Raw genomic sequence first — 23841 nt, 5'->3', positions numbered from 1 at the left:
TGGAGCTTGCTTCCGATTCTGTGTCTCCCTCTCTCTCTGCCCCTCCCCCGTTCATGCTGTGTCTCTCTCTGTCTCAAAAATAAATAAACGTTAAAAAAAAAAAAATTTTAAAATGCAAACTTGAACATTTATGGACAGAGAGACTGAACATTTTCTGCATAGGTAAAAAAATATAAATCAATGAAACAAAGAAATAATAGCAACAAAACATCCTGGAAAAGGACTGACTAGTATTCGATATAAATTGAAGTAACAATGGATAAAAATGGAAACGAAGACAATGATACTACACTAAATCAAATGATTTAATTAATTCTTTGTAAAGAGCAACGGAACAGAAATTTTTCATTTTTAACTCATAAACAACGCCCTGTGTGATTCTTATTCTATGGTATAGATTTAGTCACAGTTTATGCTTATTCTTTACATTTGCAAAGTCTAAGGTAACTCACCATTTCGAAAAAAAATTAAGTTTTTATTCAAATTCTAGTCAGTTAATATACAGTGTGACATTAGTTTCAGGTGTACAATATAGTGATTCAACAATTCCACACAACACCTGGTGCTCGTCACAAGTGCCTTCCTCAATCCCCATCACCTATTTCACCCGTTCCCCCCTCCCCTTGGGAACCATTAGTATGTTCTCTATCCATAGTTCAGAGTCTGTTTCTGGGGTTGCCACACTCTTTTTCCCCTTTGGTCATTTGTTTTGTGTCTTAAATTGCACATATGAGTGAAATGATAAGGCATTTGTCTTTCTCTGATTTATTTTGCTTAGCATAATATTCTCTAGCTCCATCCATGTTGTGGCAAACCATTTCATAATTTTTGAAATCAACATTTCAACCAAGGAGACCCAACTGAGTACTGGAAATATAATTCTGAAATTTAAAAATGTTTTTTTTAACGTTTATTTATTTTTGAGACAGAGAGAGACAAAGCATGAATGGGGGAGGGTCAGAGAGAGGGAGACACAGAATCTGAAACAGGCTCCAGGCTCTGAGCTGTCAGCACAGAGCCCGACGCGGGGCTCGAACTCACGGACCGCGAGATCATGACCTGGGCCGAAGTCGGCCGCTTAACCGACTGAGCCACCCAGGCACCCCTATAATTCTGAAATTTAAAGGTAATAAATCAGGTAAGTGGTTTCTCTTAATAAGGCTTATTCCAACTTCCCACATGAAAACTTTCACACTACAGGAGCTCACCTACACCTTAGAGGAAAATAGTGGGTACTATCAGAAGACCCTAAGATTTTTGAGGAGGCTCTTTTTTTTCTATTTTCATAAACAGTAAAATATAAAGAGGTGGTCATATATCATAATTTGTTACGCTCCGCCCAAAAACATTTTACTCTCAATTCTTATACATTATAGATTTTCCTTTAAGGCATTTTTAAAACTTCATTTATTTATACCAAATATGGTATCACTGAGGTAGAGGACTATAAGAAAATATTTTGGTTTGTAAAGTATAAACTTGTAAATGGCATGATACAGCTTTTCACCATGAAAAGTAAAACAACCACCCTTCCATGAACACCACCATCAAACAGCAAACAGAATTCAGAGAGGGAAAATCACATGAAAATAGTCTAAGATGAGGACTTGAGGGGAGCCGGGGTGACTCGGTTTGTTAAGCGTCCTACTCTTGATTTCAGCTCAGGTCATGATTTCACAGCTGGTGAGGTATAACGCTGCATCGGGCTCTGGGCTGACAGCACAGAGTCTGCTTGGGATTCTCTCTACCTCTTTCTCTGCCCCTCCCTCACTGATTCGGTCTCTCTAAATAAATAAATAAACATTAAAAAGATGAGGACTTGAATCCAATAAAAGGAGAAATACATATGTCAAGATTTGTCAAACTTTATGAAATTCAGTACTCACTTTAAATTCTTCATCATCTACTATTGATTTTCCAAGTTCTGTTTTTTTTTTTTTTTTTTTTTTTTTTTTTTTTTTTCAACATTTTTTTTTTATTTATTTTTGGGACAGAGAGAGACAGAGCATGAACGGGGGAGGGGCAGAGAGAGAGGGAGACACAGAATCGGAAACAGGCTCCAGGCTCCGAGCCATCAGCCCAGAGCCTGACGCGGGGCTCGAACTCACGGACCGCGAGATCGTGACCTGGCTGAAGTCGGACGCTTAACCGACTGCGCCACCCAGGCGCCCCTCCAAGTTCTGTTTTGAAGACAGCTCTGCCCTCCTCTCAACAGCTTCGTAGAGTGGAGATAAGAACAGATATTTTCCAGTGCCTACTATACGGTGCCAATTAGGTGCCTCCTCTCAACAGCGTTGTAGAGTGGAGATAAGAACAGATATTTTCCAGTGCCTACTACACGGTGCCAATTAGGTGATTTAAATATATCACATTACTTCCCATAATCATTGTGCCAGGTAAATATTTCCCTATTTGCGGGTGAGGAAACAGCTTGAGAAGAGAGGTCAGGGAGCCTGTCAGTCACACAGCTGGTTCAGGCCTGCAGGTCTATTCCACACAGGTGCATCAATCCTTTCTTATGCTTTCTGCTGTAGCTGCACAATTTTTGTACAAACAAAACAATGCACTTCATCTATCCCAAATCCAAGGTAGTTCTTGTTCTTAACTTTTAAAAGCCTTTAAACTGAAAATGAATAGGATCTTTTGCATAATTACTTCCTCCAACTCCCTGTTACATATTGTTATTTCAGCAAAGGAGAACAATAGGGAGAAATGAGAGATCTTTCAGAGTGGTAGTCACCCTAAAATGATGTGTGATTTCTTCCCCTAAAAGTAAATTATCTACAGCTTTTAAATCAATGCACACCAAATTAGCTCAAAGCAAATAAAAATGACAACAACGATGCTTGTCTATCTGTAGCTTGTTTTCTATATATGGCAATTCATCACTGGCTAGCAAAACCTAATAAGAGTGTGTATGTGGTTTTTGCCATTTACATGATTAGATCCTTAACAGCATTGTGATTGAAGAGCATCCCTTTAAAGATCTCCACCTATTGCTTATTAAACATACATCTCCATGTGTGAGAAAGCAGCAGCAGCAGGGGGAGTGACAAGATAAGTGATGGCTGTAAAGGAAAGAAAAATGGCCATGCCTCCATTCATTGTTTGTTTCCAATTTATTGGTGTTGCAGGAGCATTGTGGGCCCTGGCAGAAAGTTGTGCTTTTTGGAGGTTTTGATTAACCTGTATCATGACACTTCTCCCATCATCATTACACACGTAGGTAAGTAAACTGATGTAATAAGTAAAACGGATATAATAGACCCCTTTGTCTCATCTCTAGAAATTTACTGCTGAGGAAATTCAGCTAGCTATCTCATTTATCTCACTTCCCAAAGAGTGATTTATGTGGCACCCACATGGTGCAACAACAGCAAGCTAGGCTGCCATCACTGTTCATTCATTCATTCACAAACTACTTCTATGCATCTCTTATTTCATAAGCTCTGTCCTAGGCATCGGGGTAATAATGTTAAATGAAGAATGACTTCCAAGTCTTAGTAATGCAATGAATCTAGAGGATCCACAAATGCTAACTGAACATCCCATATCTAAAAATTAAAGTCTACATCAAAGGTATTCATAGTGATAGTAAGTAAAAATAAATAGAAATTTATGAACCACTCTCCCAGTTTACATAATAACATCCTTGTTATCTATGGCGTATAATTTTCTGCCAACAGAACTCTGATATGTCCAAATTGGTACTGAGAAGTTGTGTGTGTGTGTGTGTGTGTGTGTGCGCGCGTCTGTGGTGTGTGTGTGCACATACCTGTGTGTATGCTCAACACCTTAAAGGGACTCCAGTGTGGCTTGGGTGACAGATACAGAAATGTAACATGTAACTTTTCATGTTCTCTTCTTTTATTCTCTTGTGATTCTGAAGCTTTTGTAGTTTAGGAAAAATTGCTTTGAGCAAATCAACGAAAAACTAATATATAAAATGAAGAAGAAAAGTATGGCTCTGCACAGAGGGAAAGTAAAACCATCTCAGACAAACGGTAATTGTCTATAAAAAGATTTTCTTTTTTTAAACTTTTTATTTTGTTTATTTGTTTTTATTTTGAGAGAGAGAGAAATAGCAAGGGAGAGGGGCAGAGGTGGGGGCAGAGAAAGAAAGAGAGAGAGAGAGAGAGAGAGAGAGAGAGAGAGAGAGAGAGAATTTCCAGTAGGCTCCACACTCAGTGCGGGCCTGACACTGGGCTCAATCCCACGACCCTGGGATCATGACCCAGGCAGAAATCAAGAGTCAGATGCTCAACCTGCCGAGGCCACCCAGGCACCTCTCCATAAAAAAGATTTTCCGCAGGGTTTACTGTCAGTGAACTGAGATCATTGATCCAAATAAAGTAATTATGAGCCACGAGCTGCTTTATGTTAAGAGAGATAATACATTTTCATTTACTCAAGCTAGCAATCTGCACTATTAATAGTTATTGAAACTCTGACTTGACTGGCAATGGCAGAGAAGAAACTTTGGGGAAGGAAGAGGGTTCCAACACTGAGGCTGAGCTTTCCTCTATGTTTTAGGACCTAATGGCAGCTCTCCTGTTCACTTTTAACTTTAAAAAATCATGTCCAATGATATTGTAATGATATTTTTTAAATCACAGCTTTTGTTCTACATGGGACTGGAATTAACAGCATGAGCTTTCCCTTCACAATCTCTCGTATACTGTGAGTCACTCACCTTAATTTTGCAATTTTCCAGTCAGGTAATCTAATCACCACCGTGGATAGAACTGACACAGTATTAAAACCGTATCAAAAATACAGTACTGAAACACATTAAAAGCTTTTTAATGAGTTACTGAAACAGGAATATTGTGTCAGACTTGTCAAATTTGTTAACCCTTGTTTATTAAGGTATAGATTTCTCAAATTTGCTTTTCTATAAAAGGGACATTCCTAGCCCTAGATATCAAAGAAAGTTCCACTGATATTCTAGTTTTTTGGGTTTTTTGTTTTAATGTTTATTTACTTTTGAGATAGAGTGCCACTGGGGGAGGGGGGAGAGAGGTGGGGACAGAGGATCTGAAGCAGGCCTCACACTGACAGGAGCCAGCCCAATGTGGGGCTTGAACTCACGAACCAAACCATGAGATCATGACCTGAGCTGAAGTCGGTCGGTCGCTCAACTGCCTGAGCCACCCAGGTGCCCCTCTGGTGGTGGTTTTTAATAACGTGGACAATAGCAAAAAATTCTGCCACAGGCTCTGTGAAACACCTTTATAGGAACTCCAGGAATGAAAGGAAGGAGTCCACACACAAGGTAGATCATATTAGCCCTTAAATCTTTCAGAGATTTACCATCTCTGTGAAAAAAATACTAAAGGCAAATCTCATTTTAAAGATTACTGACTAATTCCTAGGCTTTATGCCATATGTTATTTATTCCATAGTAAACTCTAAGAAAATATTATTACTATGTATTAACGAGGGAATTAAAGCTAAAAAATTCAAGTTTCCTCACCTCAGATGATAAAGCTAGCTACTCTCTCCTCTGACCAGAGGATTTCTTTTGTAGAAGTGTTTCCTTCTTGCCATTCAAATCCGAAGGCCAATTTTTACCTCCTTGAGGAGGACTTCCTTGATCACCTAAGTAAGTAGTAGCTGCACAAAGTCGCCCTGAGTCAGTGACTATCTCACTACTTTTTTTTTTTTTAATATTATACTTACAATTAGAAATTACCTCATTCATTCACTCACTCACATGTGTATGGTGTTTCTCCCTTCTCTACCCTGCCACTAGAATGTAATCCTGTCAAAGAAATTTTCAATTTGCTTATTGTTATTTTTCAGCTTTTTGAGAAGTGTCTGGCACTTAGTAGTTGCTATTTTTTAATTAAATTGTAGTTAGTGAACATACAGTGCAATATTGGTTTCAGAAGTAGAATTCAGTGACTCATCACTTACATACAACACCCAGTGCTCATCACAAGTGCTCTCCTTAGTACCCCTCATCCATCTAGCCCATCTCCCACCCCCCTTCCTCCAAGGCTCTCAGTTTGTTCTCTATCATTGAGACTCTTGTGGTTTGTTTCCCTACCTTCTCTTTCCCCCTCTTCCCATATGTTTCTCTGTTTTGTTTCTTAAATTCCACATATGAGTGAAGTCATATGGTATCTGTCTTTCTCTGATTGACTTTTTTTTCACTTAGCATAGCACATTCCAGCTCCATCCATGTTGTTGGAAATGGAAAGATTTCATTCTTTTTGATAGCTGAGTAATTCCACAGGACGATTACATCCTTATCCATTCATTAGTTGATGGACATTTGGGAACTCCCCATAGTTTGGCTATTATTGATAATGCTGAGTGATTGCTAAATTAATAGTTGTTGAATAAGTGTATACATGCAAGCACAAACGAATGAATGAATGAATGAAAATAATAGAGTCGAGATTCAAATCCAGGTCTTTTCATTCAATATCCAATGTTCTTTTTATACTGTATCACATTGCTTACAGGTACTCTAAATCTGAAGGTTCCAATAAGTGTCTCTGTTCCTTGCAGATATGAAGGAAACAATTCTCTAGCCCAATGTGCTATTGATAAAATCTATCATCAGCGTCCTCTTCCTGTTGTTTTTCTATTTATCAGTTTCACTTTCCACTTAAGTCAGCCAGTGATCTTTGGTAAATTGGTTCATACTTACAGGTTATAATAGACTTAACGTATTACTCTTTCATGGGCTTTTGCTATTTTTCCATTATCAGTCAGTGCCCCTCTTACGTCCTTCATTTGCTTTTTACTCAAATTGGATTTCAAAATGCATCAATAAGATCAATCCCTATCAAGCACCTTTAATGAACTCACCTAATTTCTTTTATTATTATTATTATTCTTTATCTCACTCATCTAGGAAACTCAGAAAACCCAGTAAAAACAAAATATTTGCCTAGCTACTTGCTGTATGGTCTGAATTCAAATTCATGACCACAAAACTCAAATGAGAACTTAATAATACGTGCAATTCAAATTAATTTTAGTATGCTCGTTTTCCTATGCTCAACAATTTTATACCTTCTCTTTCCTCAAATCTTGTATATGATACCCCTTCCTCTTTTTAATTAAATTAAAAAAAATTACATCCAAATTAGTTAACATATAGTGCAATAATGATTTCAGGAGTAGATTCCTTAATGCCCCTTACCCATTTAGTCCATCCCCCATCTCACAACCCCTCCAGTAACCCTCTGTTTGTTCTCTATATTTAAGAGTCTCTTATGTTTTGTCCCCCTCCCTGTTTTTATATTATTTTTGTTTCCCTTCCCTTATATTCATCTATTTTGTCTCTTAAAGTCCTCATATGAGTAAAGTCATATGTCTTTCTCTGACTGACCAATTTTGCTTAGCATAATACCCTCAAGTTCCATCCACGTAGTTGCAAATGGCAAGATTTCATTCTTTTTGATTGCCAAGTAATACTCCATTGTATCTATGTACCACATCTTCTTTATCCATTCATCCATTGATGGACATCTGGGCTCTTTCCATACTTTGGCTATTGTTGATAGTGCTGCTATAAACATGGGGGTGCATATATCCCTTCTAAACAGCATACCTGTATCCCTTGGATAAATACCTAGTAGTGCAATTGTTGGATCATAGGGTAGTTCTATCTTTAATTTTTTGAGGGACCTCCATACTGTTTTCCCTCCCTTTCTAATCTCACTTCTACACCTCATCCCCTTAGTGGAACATTTGTTTCATACATTTAAGTAGGAAATCTCTACTCTTCTCACCCCCAAATCTGCCAATTAATCTACATCTGTAGCTACATCTGTGTGCATACTTTGCCTTCTTGACTATAATTCCTGGCTCTATCAAAAAAGCAAAACATTCCTGATAAAATATTCCTGACTCAAGGGCCAGAACTTCAAATGGTGCCTATATTATTTCCATTATAGCTTCCCAGAAGTTTTCCTCTTCAAATTACCCCTTGTACACCAATAGTATCATTTCTTATTTTCCAGAGGGTCATCTTTTGTTATTTCCATTTCTATTAAAGGGGCAAAATTTGTCTTGATCCCCTCCATCTGTACCCTATCCCTTTATTTGCCTTCATAGAAAACCATTTTGGCAAGTTTTCTATAGCTTCATTCTCTCCTTCGTTCACTCTAATTAGGGTTTTGCTTCTATTACTTTAGCAGAGACTCTGTATCTGAAGGTACCAATGGCCTCTGTGTAGACATGGAGAGTGTTGCTCCTAATCCTCTTCAAGAAAGGACTTGCTGTACAGTTGTCAGGGGGTGTAGTGGGCAGACTGCCTCCAGCTGTCAGCTTCTTCATGGTTGGCATTAGCTGAAGAAACATGCTTTTTCCAAATACTTGACATTCAACGACTAAGCAAGGTAGGAATAAAAAGTCCCAGCTGTTTTGCTGACATGCAATAATGCTAGCGGTCATTTTTGCTCTAGAACTTCCCCACCAGGATGGCCAAAACTTTGTTAGGCATTCATTGCAGTGTGACATCTACCTCTGCCAAATCCTGCTTCCTTCCTCCTTCTTTTTATGGGTGTTATTCCCTAATAAATATCTTATACCCCAAACTCAGTATCTGCTTCCAGAGGATCCAACCTATGACAGTCAGTACCAGGAGCAATTTGAGAAGGCAGGTGGTAAGATGGGGTTTGATTTGGGGAAGTGGATCATATGCTACTTGGCAGACAATGACAGCCCATCACTAGTAAGAGGAAGCACAGATGGAAGCCAACACAAAGTACCCATTCAACTGAAATTTTCACCTTTGGTAACTGGGAATAGCACAAGGATTACTGATACAGGGGCATACACTAGCAGCTGATGTCACTGTTGCTAATGAAACGTATGGAGAAAATTATAGATGGGAGAATAACAGGATTAGATAGCTACTAAGTACCACCGGTACTTTACAGCCATGCTTCCCAGGATGGTAGACACTTGCATGTGTGGCTATCATGCGATTAAAATACTGCTAGTCCAAACTGAGATGTGAAATATACATAGAGCTACATGAGATTTTAAAGATTTACTATAAAAATCTCATTAATTTTTAATACTGATTACATGTTGAAATGATAATATTTTGGATATGTATTAATTAAAATATATCAATTAATTTCATGCTCTTTTGTTTTACTTTTTAAAATGTGACTACTAGAGATATTTGAAAGTATAATTGTATTTCTAATGTAAAATATTGCTCCATACAAAACAAGCAAAACAAAACAAAACAAAACAGTTGAAGGGTGCCGGGGTGGTTCAGTGAGTTAAGTGTCCAACTTTGGCTCAGGTCATGATATCCTGGATCGTGAGTTCGAGTCCCGCTCATGAGTTCAAACCTTACATTGGGCTCTCTGCTGTCAGCGCAGAGCCTATTTTGGATCCTTTGTCCCCCTTTCTCTCTGCCTGTCCTCTGCTCGCTCTCTCGCTCTCTCTCTCAAAAATAAATAGACATTGAAAAAAAAAAGAGTTGAGATTGAGTAACAGGTAGTTGAGTAACAGGGAGTTGAAAGCTAGATTTAGACGCCAGTGGGCCTCTATGATTATATAAAGTTATTAGCATCTGCTCTAGTAAAAGCTTTGAGAAAGCTGAGGGCCCAGTTCTGGATTTAACAGATTGTACAAACATGAAAGAGGTTTAAATACCAACTAAGGTCGAGATCAGAATGGAGACATCTGGGTACATGTCCCTAAAAATTATTACTCTCCAGACTCTGTTTGGTGAGACTGTGAGATGGCCTATCTACCCTATTAAGAGCTTGCACCTGATGCCAGCCCTGCTGGAAGACAGTGTAAAGCATCCAAAGCAATATGTACCCACCTCAAGACCTGCCCCCCTACCTCTCCTGGCACTAGGCCTGAAAGTATGATAAAGTCACAGCATAACCCAGATAGGATGAAGTGGTCTGTACCCAAAAGGAACTGCCAGAACTAGCCAACAGGAACTAAGGGTTTGAGTGAATGCATTTAGGACTAGATTTAAGGGATGTTTGTTCAAGGAGACTCGAAAATAAAATTGGATAGGGAAGGGTTTATTGACTTGAATGTGTCCTACCAAGGTATTGGATTTAAGTAGAAAAGATCTTCCCCAGGAGATGTTGTGAACTCCCTCCTTAGGAGGACTCCCAGAACCATGGAAAAAAGTGATGACACACACAGAAAAGTTGAAATGCCGGAATTGCCATGGCAATCTCTGGAGGAAGGGTTTAAAAGACTTGAGGAAATGCTGGAATGGATATTCAATGTATAGCTGAGAGACCCAGTAGATGTTTATGCACCTCATAGAGGTTAGAGGACACAGTATTTACAAAGGTCTTGAGAAATGTACTAATGGGATGACTCCAGATTCAGTAAAAATTCAGTGGTGATTCTCTGGATAGGGCTGGAAGGAAGAGAAGCTGTTACAGATCTTTTCCCACCGATATTAGTATGGATCATAGGACCCCCCAAACAACTGAAACCGAGTGTCAGGTCAGTGCTTAACTACCAGAATCCAAGGATTCAAGGGTTTTTTGTTTTTTTTTTTTTTTTTTTGCTTTGTTTTGTTTTGTTTTGTTTTTTGTATTGAATGCAACAGCAGAGTGGTACCCAAGAAAGCATGAACCAAAGATGAATATAAAGATATAATGATGGCAATAAAACATGGCATCCTGAAGTACAAAATAGATAAGCTGCCCACAACAGGAATACTACTCAACTTATACTAGCAAAAGAACTCAAGTTTAGATTTCCAGGAGGATGAGGGTAGCCATATTGATAAAAATTCATGATCTTTGTCTAGTTGCCAGACCTAAGCCAGTTTTCAGAGGGAGGACCTATTCACTGAAGGTGTGATAGGGTTTTCAGGTGGAAGGACCTCACAATTGTATGGTAAGTGTACATGGTCATGATTCCTCCAGTTCTTCCTCAAAGGCGCTATGATCATTTACTTGGGAAAGGAAAAAAAACCTCGATATTTTGATGACTGATTGTATACAGAGTCTGAGTTGACCTTGATATCCAGAACCATTATCATGGTCTTCCTGTTAGAGTGAAGACATAGGAGACATAATGATAAATGAATAAATGGAGTTGTAATAAATGTCCACCTTGTGGTATATCCACTAGTGATTATTTCTCTTGTACTCAAATGTATAATCAAGAATGATACTTAGAGGTCGGTGAAAAACTACTATTGAATCTTTGGTTACTGGGTAGCAGTTATGATAGTGGGTAAAAGCAAGTGAAAGCCCCTAGGTCTATTCCCTGCACACTTAGTCAATTCAGAATAATAATAAAAAAATCATTGTTGAATCCTAAGAGTGGAAGAAGGAGTGGGAGATAAAGTCTGTCTTTATGGATCTAAAGGATGCAGGAGTATTTGTTCTCATAACATCATCATTTAATTCACTAGTCTGAAACCTAGAGAAACAGGATAAATCCTGGAAGATAACTGCAAGCATAGCCCAGTAATAGTCCCTTTGCAGCTGCCATGCCAGATGTGGTATATTTGCTAGAGCAGATTAATATGGCCTCAGGAACTTGGTATGAAGCCATTTTTCTGGAACATGTATTCTTTTCTATCTCAATCAGAAAAGGCAATTAGAGACAGTTCACATTCACATGGATTGAACAACAATATTAATTTACAGTTTTGCCCCAGGGCTATGTTAACTCTTCTGCCCTCTGTCATAATACAGTCTGAAGAGATCTGAACCATCTGGACAACCCATAGTACTTCACATTAACCATTACATCAATGACATTATATTGATCATGCCAGATAAGCAAGAGGTAGCTGGCATTCTGGAGGCCTTCATAGAACACATGCATTCCAGAGAGGAAAAAAAAAGACAAGATGAAAGGCCTTCCCATATCCAGAGCAATTTGAAGGATCCTAAGTAAAGGACAAATTATTTCATCTTGCACTTTCTAACACAAAGAAGGAAAAAACAGTGTCCCAGTGGGCCTTTTCAGTTTCTAAAATGGAACATATTTGTAACATTCGTTCCATACCTAGAAATACACTGGTTGACACAGAAGGTTGACACACATTCGAGTAAAGCCCAGAGCAGAAAAGGGCTTTGCAGCAGGCTCAGGCTAAGGTGCAACAACCCCACCACTTGGGTCATAAACCTGGTAGACCTCATGGTCTTGGAGCTACAAGTGGTGGGAAAAGATTCCACATAGAATTTGTGGCAAGACCCAGTGCACAACATACGACCCTACAATTCTGAAGGAATGCCATGCCATTTGCAGTGGGAGAACTACAGGCCATTTGAAAAACATCTCTTGGTGTGCTACTGGGTCCTGATAGAGACAGAGCACCTAATCATGGAATACCACATGACTGTCAGAAATTACATAATCATGAACTTGGTCGTTTCAGATCTACCAAGTCCTAAGGATTGTTGCTGCACCCTCCCTGCAACCATCATAAGATGGAGGTGGTACCTTTGGTATGGCACACGAGCAGGACAGGAAGACACAAACAAGATACATGCGCAAACAGTTGGAACGTCACGACTCCCAGCACTATTGTAACAGTACCCCTTCTTCAGCCAACATCCAGTCCACATGGGAATGGGGTATGACAAATTGACAGTGGGGGATAGTCCCAGTTCAGTTTACGTAAGGATTACCTTTGAAAATGAGGCAAAAATACATAGGGTACTTAGGGTACTCAGGATACCCTTAAAAGATAGTGGTGAGGGAAATTCTCCCCATGAGTGGGAGCTTCAGGCAGTAAAACTGGCCATCTACTTTCTGTGGAAAGAGACATGGTCCTAAAAGTGGTTAAGAGGTGGCCTATGCAAATAGCCTGCAAATCAAAGTTTGGAATATAATAGTCAAGAAGCCATGAGGGAGAAGCAGTGGATGGCCCTATGGGAGTGGGCATGAAGTGGGAAGATCTTTGTATCACATGTTAATAATCACTAGAGAAAACCCATAATGTAGGAAGCACTAAAAAAAATAGATAAAATGATTTGGCAAGTAGATAAAATGATCGATGTCTTTGGCCACATAAGTGCTGGCACAATGGACACGTAAGCAAAGTAGCTATGATGCCAAACATGAATATTACACATGGGTCCAACAGCATCAGCTCCTACTTATCAAGGCTGATCTAGCTGCTGTTGCTACGCATCCAACTGCCTGTAACAGAAACCAATGCTGAGTCCTGGGTATGGCACCATTTCTAGAGAGACTTGCCAGTTAAGGGCAAGTTGACTACATGATTTCCCTTGCATCCTGGAAAGACAAATGGTTTGTTTTCATAGGAATAAACATCTATTCTCCATATAGGTTTGCCCTTCCTGCCATTAAGGGCCTTAGTCAGCCCCACTATTCAAAAGCTCACAGTGCATTTGAGCCACTAGCATGAATCCCACTGACCAGAGTTTCCCTTTTACAGTAAAGGAGGTGTATGAATGCACCCATAACCATGTTATCCACTAATTGTATCACATACTTCACCTAGACAGTTGACCTTATGATATGTCACAACAACCTGCTGAAGCATAGCTTAAATGCCAAGTGGCAGGTACTATTCTGAAAAGAGGAGGTACCATTCTCCAGGTCGCAAAATATGCATTGAATCAAAGACCTTTAGATGGTGCTGCGTCACTGACTAGAAGAATACACAGGTCCAAGAATCAAGGGGATAGAATAACTTGATCCTAATCTAACTTTATATAGACATGAAAGCTCCCTTTGACTACTGGAATGCATGCCTCAGGTTCAGGTTCAAATATCCCAGGTATAAAGAGTAATGGAGATATTTCCCTAAAGAATCCAGATTTCTGCATCATTTCTTGCTCCAGGATTAAACACCTTATAGGATGATGGATAGTGAACAAATCCATTGTCTTCTGATGAAAATCAAATCCCCATTTAATAGGGTGCAATCTTGGCCTGAAATCTAAACAAGATGATCACAAATTATTCCAAAATTGGTTATACTTTACTCTGCCATATCCACAATAACTTTATTTATCCTTTCTCTCATTCTGGGTTGAAGCAATTGTGATAGGGGATAGAGGTTGGGAGTTAAATAAACATTAAATGTTTAAGGAATGTTTACTTTTCTCTATAAAGAAGACAACAGACTTGGCATTTCCAAGGTTATCCTTATCGTCAAACTTACAGGAAGTGAACTTGAAGCCTTTTATATATTTTATCCTCCATTTTCTGAATCCTTTTTTTTTTTTCTATATCCCAGCCTCAGACCAGAGCCTATATCGAAGGACAGGTTCCTAAATTGGAAGAAACTTACAGCCTCACACTAGAGTTTCCAGTCAGTATTTTGTTTCTTCTTCCATATTTCCAGAATTTTTATTTCCTTAGGAAAAGACTGTACAGATAAAGTGTTGAAAAAACAGTAGCAATGATAGCAGATTTACCACCTGCCCATTTACTGCCTGCAGATTTATGGCCAACGCAGCCTATTTTGCCATCTGGGTCAAAGTCATATTTTCACTGGAAATATTTTGGTAAGTTATTGCTGGCATTTTTTTACATGCAGGTGGTGATCACACAGGTTTTATGGCACTTTCATAACTGCACGTCTGACTGAAGTGCACAGAAGCTGATCTTTCGTGAATGTCTACAGAAGCAATTCGATGAAATGGAATGCACTCTATTCATTACATTTACCAGTGTAGGGGGGACTCCTTTAACATTAAATGTAATCCTGAGAAAGGTGCCAAGTCATTTTCCCTGGTTGTTTCCAGAGGTATAGATTGTGGTACTCAGGGAAAAACAAGTGGACATTGAGACTAGTGTCATCTACACAAAAACAGTTTCAGAGTTGGTGATGGGCATCTGTCCAGAAAAGCATCCAACCTAGTTAATTTTGATGCTTTAGGCCTTACAATTTTCTCATCTTAACAGTTTTACTATTGAAAAATATGTTGCTATCTGTTTCGTATATATATTTTGGTAGTTATATAGACACATTGCAAAGGAAAGATTTATAATTATGTAAGAGCTATTGGAAAAAAAGCATGAGGCTGGAAATAAAAGGAGCTGGATTCTGATGTCTGTTCTACAACTTGAGAGCCACACAATCTTACCTAACCTCCCTGAGCCTCAGTTTTCTCTTTTGTAAATGGAGGAAGAGGGTAATACTAGCAAGTACATATATATGTTTTAATTGAAGTAAGCTGTAATTTACATGCACATATATTAAGTGTCTCAAACAATGAATTTTTACATCGGTGTAACCCATCATCCAAAAAAAGATATGGAGTATTTCCATCACCCCAGAAAATTTGATTATGCCCCTTTCCAATCTATCCCCATCCCCCTTCACATACCAAACAAGGACTTTCTGAGTTCTGTTACCATACATTAGTTTTGCCTGTCTTTGAGCGTCATATAAATAGAACTATCTAGCTTCTTTTGCTCACCATGTCTATAAGATTTGTCCATGCTGCATGCATCATTTGTTTGTTCTTTATTATTTCTGAGAAGTTTCCCAATATGTGAATGTGCAACAATCTATTTTCCTATTTATGGGTTTTTGGATTATTTTCAATTTTTGACTTTTATGAGTTAGGTTGCTATGGACATTTAAGTACAAGTCATTTGTGGGCATATATTTTCATGTCTCTTGGGTCTATGTCTACATGTGGAATTTCTGCAAATACATTTCTGTATTTAACTTTATAAGAAACTACCAAGCAGTTGTCTAAAATGGTGGTAGTATTTCTCTTTTGCTGTTGTTATTTTGTTTTATTTTGCTTGCTTTTTGGTAATACTTCATGCTCCCACCAGGAGTTCTAGTGACTCCACATCTTTACCAATAGTATAACTTTTATTTTATTTTATTTTATTTTATTTTATTTTATTTTATTTTATTCATTCTGGTGAGTAGAAAACACTACCTCATTATGAGTTCTGAGGCTGGGCTTCTCTTCATATGTAAACCACATAGAACTTAAACATGGTTTAAATCTCCTTCAGAAAACAGTCTGATTTATTACATGGTGTCCTTGTTTTCCCTTGGTATTTTATAACTCACATATGTAGCTTTTAAAAATGACACATGCTTTAATCTAACTTACACACTTTTTTAATTTGAAAAATCTAGCATAAGGCCAAGAAATATGATTCTGATTCACAAGTGAACCACTGGGATTATCCTATAAAAGATTTTGTTATACTACTAATCTGCTTTTAGATCATAAAAAGGCAATACAGAGTAATAGTTGAGAGCATAAATTTAAAATAAAGAAGACTAGATATTGGATCCTAGTTCCCACATACTATCTATATGGTTTTGGGCAAGTTACATAATCTCTCTAAATCTCAGGTTATTTATAAATTGAGGGGAATTATAATAGTTACCCCAGAGGGTTGTGAAGAGGTTCAAATATGATGATACATGTAAAATGGTTGCCATGATGCCAAACTCATAATAAGCACTCAACATACATAGGAGAAAGGATAAAATGTGAAAATATTATGAAGAAGGATCAAACAAATCAGAGCACTTAATGCTAGTATCCTGATGTATCCGTTTTACTACTACTGCTTTAATTATAAACGAGATAAACTTCCAATTTTTTTGCTTCATTTCACTTTTTTTTTTTTTTTTGCTTATAGCGTTTTTGTAGATTGAAATGTTGACCAGGTCTTGACATTTCCCATTTTCATAAACCACGTATGTGATGGCTCACTAGTGCAAGGTTTCATGGATGGGCTCTGGCTTCCTCCCCCAGTTCCCTGCTTCCATCTGAAATTCCTATCTCAAACTTTGGGTCCTTGTTTCTGGATTCTCAGCTCTCTTTTCCGTTCCCTTCATACATAAAATAAAGTTACACTATTAAGCACATTCTCTCTGTCTCAGTTTTTTCATCTATGCATCTGTTTATCTCTACTCCATTAGCACTCCCATAATGATATTTTTGATTATTAGCATAAAGTTTACCTTTCCTACCACAACAAACATGATTCTACCTACTAATCATTCCATTCACTAAATCTACTCTCTCTTTTTTTTTTTTTTAATGAAAACATCTGTTTTACACATTTGAGATTCTTTTCGCTTCTGGTGCTTTGTTTGTTTGTTTTGCTTTGTTGTTGTTTACAAATCAGCTGTAGCTCCCTGTTTAGATGGGCCTTCCTTCCTTTAGCCCAGTAATTTGTAACCAACATGACCTGCACTTTCTAACAAGAGGTATAAGTAGATTTTCATTCCCCTAAGAGTATATGGAGCCCATGGAAATAAAGGAAACTGATTCCACTTCCTCCTTCCCCCTGCCTTTTCTCTGTGAAAAGTGTGTGTAATATCATGGTTTCAACCTCACAAGAGTTTCTCTGTTGTGCATTTGTATTAAAAGTACACTGCTCAAAAAGGAAAATTCTATTTGAGTTGTTAAATTTTGTCTTCTCATTGATAAGGACAGGGTTACCTACATAACTATATTTCTACAATATTAAAATAAAATGACTCTCTTTATGGAATACTTTTTAATGCATTAGTGAGGCTGAGGGATAATGACAAAGGTAATAGGAACATCCATTAAACTAAATGGAGATTTATCTATAAGTAACATTTTATTAATAATGACAGTAAACATTCCTTTAGTGAAGGAAGGTGAAAACAACTAACTTTTATTAATAGGACTTTTAGCAAGCTACTGCTTTTAAGCTCACACTTGCTCAGAGCTGTTTCCACTATTGGCTTTTCTCCTTTGACAGTGGTTTACAAAAATTCAAGACTAATGGTCGCATCAGCTTGGTATGATGGCTCAGTACGTATCCAATAATCATATAGAAAAGTTTTTTAAAGTCCTTATTTTTGTTTCCTATTTTATTTATTCAGGAAATGGAACAGAGAAGAATAGGAAAAGGTTTTTCCTTGAAAAATACATAAAGCTTTTACTACTGAGAGACAGAAACAATCCCAACTTTAACTTTGATTGGTAAACTTTGATAGGCTGCTGAAAATTCTCATAAGAATGACTATCTTTCCATTTTTCAAGTAACTTGAAGGGTCTACGTCTCTCCCCCCAATTATTTTTTTAATGCAACCCTGTTCAATCAGTTTACAGGATGAAAGACTATAGATAATCATTCTTCAATTTGGGATGCCTTAGATTTTCCCTGGAAGTTGCTGACTCAGTGTTTTCATGGTAGATGCCAACAGAAAGAGATGATTAGCACCAGTATTTGCTGAATCCGTTTGTCAAATCTATCTATAATTTATGTGATATATATAATTTATATGACATATATAATTTATGTAATATATATTTAGTATATATAAATATGTATATTTATGTAACATAAAATTTATGTATATATAAAAATTTATGTATGTTTATGTGTATATGTGTGTGTGTGTGTGTATATATATATATATATATATATATAATTGTTGTTCTCAAACTATCACCCAGAAAATGATAGAAGTTAAACAAACAAGTGATAACACAGAACTCTTCTCTTAAACAATTATTTCTGAAATTAACTATCTAAAGACAACAAGCAACATGGAATTCATAATTTTTTGTTTTTCCAAAACTATGCTCCCTTCTTGGGTCAGAATTGTTATATAACTATACCAAGACATAAACATACATGAAAACAAACAAAAAAAAACCAAGCAGAACAAAACAAAACAGTATAACATCTTCAAGATTTTCTCCTTTTATTAACTGACCCAGATAAAAATACAAATTCTATGTCAACTCTAAATATGTAAAAAAGAAAAAAAAAGTGGAACCAAATATAAAGTCAGGTCAAAAGTTCAGTAAATAAATAACTCCATTTCTGAAGTTCAGAAATCTGAGAATCAAGTAAAAAGCAGCAATTGCTTTTAAAGCCGGAGAAGTGTTCAAATCATAGACTTGTACCATTATACTACTGTCGAATAAGTACTATAATAAAGATAAAGATGCTCAACATCACTCCTCATCAGGGAAATACAAATCAAAGCCACACTGAGATATCACCTCATGCCAGAGTGGCCAAAATGAACAAATCAGGAGACTATAGATGCTGGGATGGTGGGAATGCAAATTGATGCAGCCACTCTGGAAAACAGTGTGGAGGTTCCTCAAAAAATTAAAAATAGACCTACCCTATGACCCAGCAATAGCACTGCTAGGAATTGACCCAAGGGATACAGGAGTGCTGATGCATAGGGGCACTTCTACCCCAATGTTTATAGCAGCACTTTCAACAATAGTCAAATTATGGAAAGAGCCTAAATGTCCATCAACTGATGAATGGATAAAGAAATTGTGGTTTATATACACAATGGAATACTACGTGGCAAGGAGAAAGAATGAAATATGGCCTTTTGTAGCCACGTGGATGGAACTGGAGAGTGTGATGCTAAGTGAAATAAGCCATACAGAGAAAGACAGATACCATATGGTTTCACTCTTATGTGGATCCTGAGAAATTTAATAGAAGACCATGGGAGGGGGGAAGGGGAAAAAAAAGTTAGAGAGGGAGGGAGGCAAACCATAAGAGACTCTTAAAAACTGAGAATAAACTGAGGGTTGATGGGGGGTGGGAGGGAGGGGAAAGTGGGTGATGGGCATTGAGGAGGGCACCTGCTGGGATGAGCACTGGGTGTTGTATGGAAACCAATTTGACAATAAATTTCACATTAAAAAAATATGGACTAAGTATTTTGGAGTAATTAGGATGAAGTAGTTAATTGGTTGTTATTACTCTGTATTATAAGTATTTATTTCTCTTACTCTCCAACTAGACTGTGAACTTCAGAGCAAGATTGTGTGTGCGTGCATATGTGTGTGTGTGTGTGTGTGTGTGTGTGTGTGTGTGTGTGTGTATTTAATTCATTTCTATGCTTTTTATTAGTGCTCAATAAATGATTGAAATATTTCTTTAGCTCTGGATTAGTTCTGCTTTTCACCCCTTCCTATGGAAAGCAGAGTAGGACTAGAAAACACAGAAAAGGGACATAATAAAGAAAAAAAGAACAGTTGTGTTTTGGGTCCTCACAGGCACAATTCAGAAACACACTGTATTGTTGTTATATAGGATTTTGACCTTTTCTTTTTCTCTCACTACAAAATATAGGTATTCTCTCCTTTCTTTCTTTCCTGTATTTTTTTTTCAACTGTTCACCTATACAATCCACACAGCTCCCAACAACTCCAGTCTGTGTTTGCACTCTTCTAATGAGTCTGTTGGTCATGTCTGTGGGATACAAGTCCACAGGGCTTCCTATTTCCCACTAACCTATGCCTATTGCCATCAGAGACCAAGTTCTTGAGTTTCTAACTTTCTAGCAAAGTACACCTGCTGTCCTGCACTCCACAGGAGCGCTGTTTGTTCTGATTCTGTGTCATTATTTATTGCCTGAGTGTGAGCTGTGCTCCTTCAAGGAAAAAAGGTTTGGCTTATGTGTTCCTCCCAATCAATGCACAATGAATACTACTGATGGCTGAGCAATGAGGTGAGTGCAGGGCCTGTGTGTATATTTCAGGGCAGGTTCTATTGTCTGAAAGGGAGGAGGGAAACAATCACATTTGGAAATTGTATAACATGAGTATGGGTTAGCCCTCTTTTCTCATCTCACAGTCTATTGCTATTACCTGAAGTCTGAATCCAAATTAAGTTGGAAACAAGCCTTCAATGTACTTTGTGATTTTTAAAAAATGATCCCTGAGTGTGGAGGATACAGGAGTTTGTCTGGACTTGGAGATTCTGTAAAATCAAACTGAAATCAATTATAATTAAATCCCCCCCCCCCCTTTTTGGCCGTAGTATAAATTCCTTTCAGTTTCTTTTCTATGAAAAATTAAACAGAAATTATTTCTTCTGAGGTTGAACAGATATTGGATCCAGCGTATCTCTGGCATCACCAACCAGTAAGTAAGACTGTTACATTTCCAGCAATACTCCAAATCTCAATGCAATAAGCTTGTATCAACTTGATGAGGCAGACAGCTAGTCTTTTTCAGAGATACACACTCCAATTATTTCTGGCAGGGGATCCTGATATATAACCAGAGCGGCTGCCTACAGCTCTGCAAGACCTCACCTCTAGATTCTCAGGTTCCGAACACCTTTTGATCTCTTGACCTCTGTGATTTGACCCCTAACTATGTGCTCATTTCCACCAAAGTAGTCACAACCAAAGTGTAAGAGACCAAATAAATGTGTCCCCCCAAATTCACATGTTGAAATCCTAGTCCCCAGTGTGCTGATATTGGGAGATAATTAGGTCAGGAAAATAGAGACCTCATGAATGGGATTAGTGCCCTTATAAGAAGAAACTTGCTTCCTCTCTTTCCCTCTTTGCTCTCTGCAGTATGAGGATACAAGAAAGACAGCCATCTACACACCAGAAATCGAGTTTTGTCCAGAATCCAGCCATGTTGACATCCTAATCTGACACTTCCAGCTTCCAGAAATGCGAGAAATAAATTTTTGTTGTTTACAAGCCACCCAGCCTATGTCAGTTAGAGCAGCCTGAACTGACTAAAATACAGAGATGTCCTCCCTCTCTTGTCAGCAGGGAAAAACCTCTGTTCCATATGTTTTTTTTTTTTCCCCCAAGAAGAGGAACCTCACAGTCCAATTTTGGGTCCACTGTGAAATGTCTAGTTCTATTCTTGATACTTCAGCACAGTGCTTTCCAAGTTGGTAGGACTAGGGGAATGACATGGCCTGTAATTACTGAGAAGAACTGCTCTTCCCAAGTAGTTCTATGTGTAGCCTACCTAATGTTACCAGATTTCTTTACTCAATAGTGATTTTCTTTCAGGAACCTCATGTATTTTTTCCTCTAGCCTAATATTTCTGAAAGACATCAGCCTATCAAAAAAGGTTTATACAAATCAACCCTAATTTTAAGGTAAACTCAAATTCACTTCCAAAGGATTGTGGGCCTCATGTAGATAAGGAATATGATTGAACATCTACTTCAGAGTCTGCAAACATTTCAAGACACACAAAGGGCCCCTGCAGGCATGGTGAAGTGTTACCTGAGTTTTCTTTCTTTTTTTAAAAATTTTTTTGGGTGCGCCTGGGTGGCGCAGTCGGTTAAGCGTCCGACTTCAGCCAGGTCACGATCTCGCGGTCCGTGAGTTCGAGCCCCGCGTCGGGCTCTGGGCTGATGGCTCGGAGCCTGGAGCCTGTTTCCGATTCTGTGTCTCCCTCTCTCTGCCCCTCCCCCGTTCATGTTCTGTCTGTCTCTCTGTGTCCCAAAAATAAATAAAAAACGTTGGGAAAAAAAAAAATTAAAAATTTTTTTAACTTTTATTTATTGTTTGAGAGACAGAGACAGAGCATGAATGGGGAAGGGGCACAGAGAGAGGGAGACACAGAATCCAAAGCAGGCTCCAGGCTCTGAGCTGTTAGCACAGAGCCCAAAATGGGGCTCTAACCCATGAACTGTGAGATCATGACCTGAGTTGAAGTTGGATACTTAACCCACTGAGCCTTCCAGGAGCCCCTCTTTGTTTCTTCTAAAGCTTATTTATTTATTTTGAGAGAGAGAGCGTGGAGCCTGATGTGGGGCTCAAACTCACAAACCGTGAGATCATGACCTGAGCTGAAAGCAAGAGTTGGATGCTTAACCAACTGATCCACCCAGGAGTCCCTGAGTTTTATTTCTGACTCATTTATTCATTATTTCAATTATTCAAATAACATTATTGAATATATATTGAGTGCCAGACATTGCTCTAAGATCAAGAGTAGAAAAACTATTTCTGTAAAGGGCTTGATAGTAAATATTTTTGGCTTTGAGGGCCATAAACTGTTTGTTGCAACTATTTCATTCATCTGTTTATAGCACTAAAACAGCCACAGACAATGTGTAAACTAATGAGAGTAGCTGTGTTCAAGAAAACACAAAGGGGGATAAGAAATGTTTATATGGGAAGGTTTGAAATATCATTCAATTAGGATAGTTTTCTACTTTATTCCATATTGATATATCCCTCTTGAGTCACTAAGTTTAGCTCTTAGTTGTTTTAGTTCAGTCATTCACTTAGCAAATATTCACTTAGTACTTACTGTGTGCAGAATACCACATGCTATGGGAAAACATAATTCTATAAGCCAAATTTTCTGCCTTTAAGAAGATCACACCATGGTTGCAGGAAAAATCTGTGTACTGTTAGCATCATCTGGATCTAGGAGTTCTGAAGACATTTAACCTATTAGAAAGCATTTCCAAATGTGTGTGTGTCTGTGTGTATATACACATATTTGATAGGTGTGTGTACACACACACAACTACACAAACACACACCTTCATATATATATATATATATATATACACACATAGATTTACACATATACACACACACATATATATATGCATATATATATATATGTATATATATATATAAAGCAGAAGCTAAGTATTCTGTCATTTAAAACAGTTTAGCTCAGCAAGTTGTTGCTGTGATAGACACTGGGAATCGTGTGTTCTAGAAGCTTAAACATTCAAATCACCAGGTTCTCAGGTACCAGCACTGTACTAGACACTGCCAAAGGATGAAAGGGCTCATAAGATATGGTTCCTACCCCTAAAAAGCTTTTAGGAGGAAAACACTCACCAATAAAAGATTGAGTTCATGTAAACTCCTTTATCTTGGGTCTGTGAATGTTAGTTACTATAGTCCTCATCTTTAGATACCTGGCATATTGCTAAACTTCTATTCTGGTCTGGAGGTAAGTATGTAGAGAAGGGAGAAATTAAGCACTTTGAGAAAATTTCACTGAGAACCTATATGAATCAAACACTTCTGGGCACACAGGGTTACAATAAAGTGTGTTTTCTGTCATCGCGTAGCTCATTATTGAGTGTGAGACATAATCCTGTGAGTAGACAATGACAGCACATCGTGATAGGTACTGCAACAGGGT

The 23841-nt window shown here is 38.0% G+C and overlaps 1 protein-coding gene across 3 annotated transcripts in view; it reads right to left on the bottom strand.

Annotated features, from left to right (window-relative positions):
• The window catches only part of NEGR1 (neuronal growth regulator 1), an 847444-nt gene that overhangs the window by 372779 nt on the left and 450824 nt on the right, over positions 1-23841 (bottom strand). The gene's annotated exons all lie outside the window — the stretch shown is intronic.

This window comes from Neofelis nebulosa, chromosome 2, assembly GCF_028018385.1.
Source record: "Neofelis nebulosa isolate mNeoNeb1 chromosome 2, mNeoNeb1.pri, whole genome shotgun sequence".
Taxonomy (NCBI): domain Eukaryota; kingdom Metazoa; phylum Chordata; class Mammalia; order Carnivora; family Felidae; genus Neofelis; species Neofelis nebulosa.
Note: the sequence above shows the minus strand (reverse complement) of the source record. Positions and strands in the feature narration are given on the sequence as shown.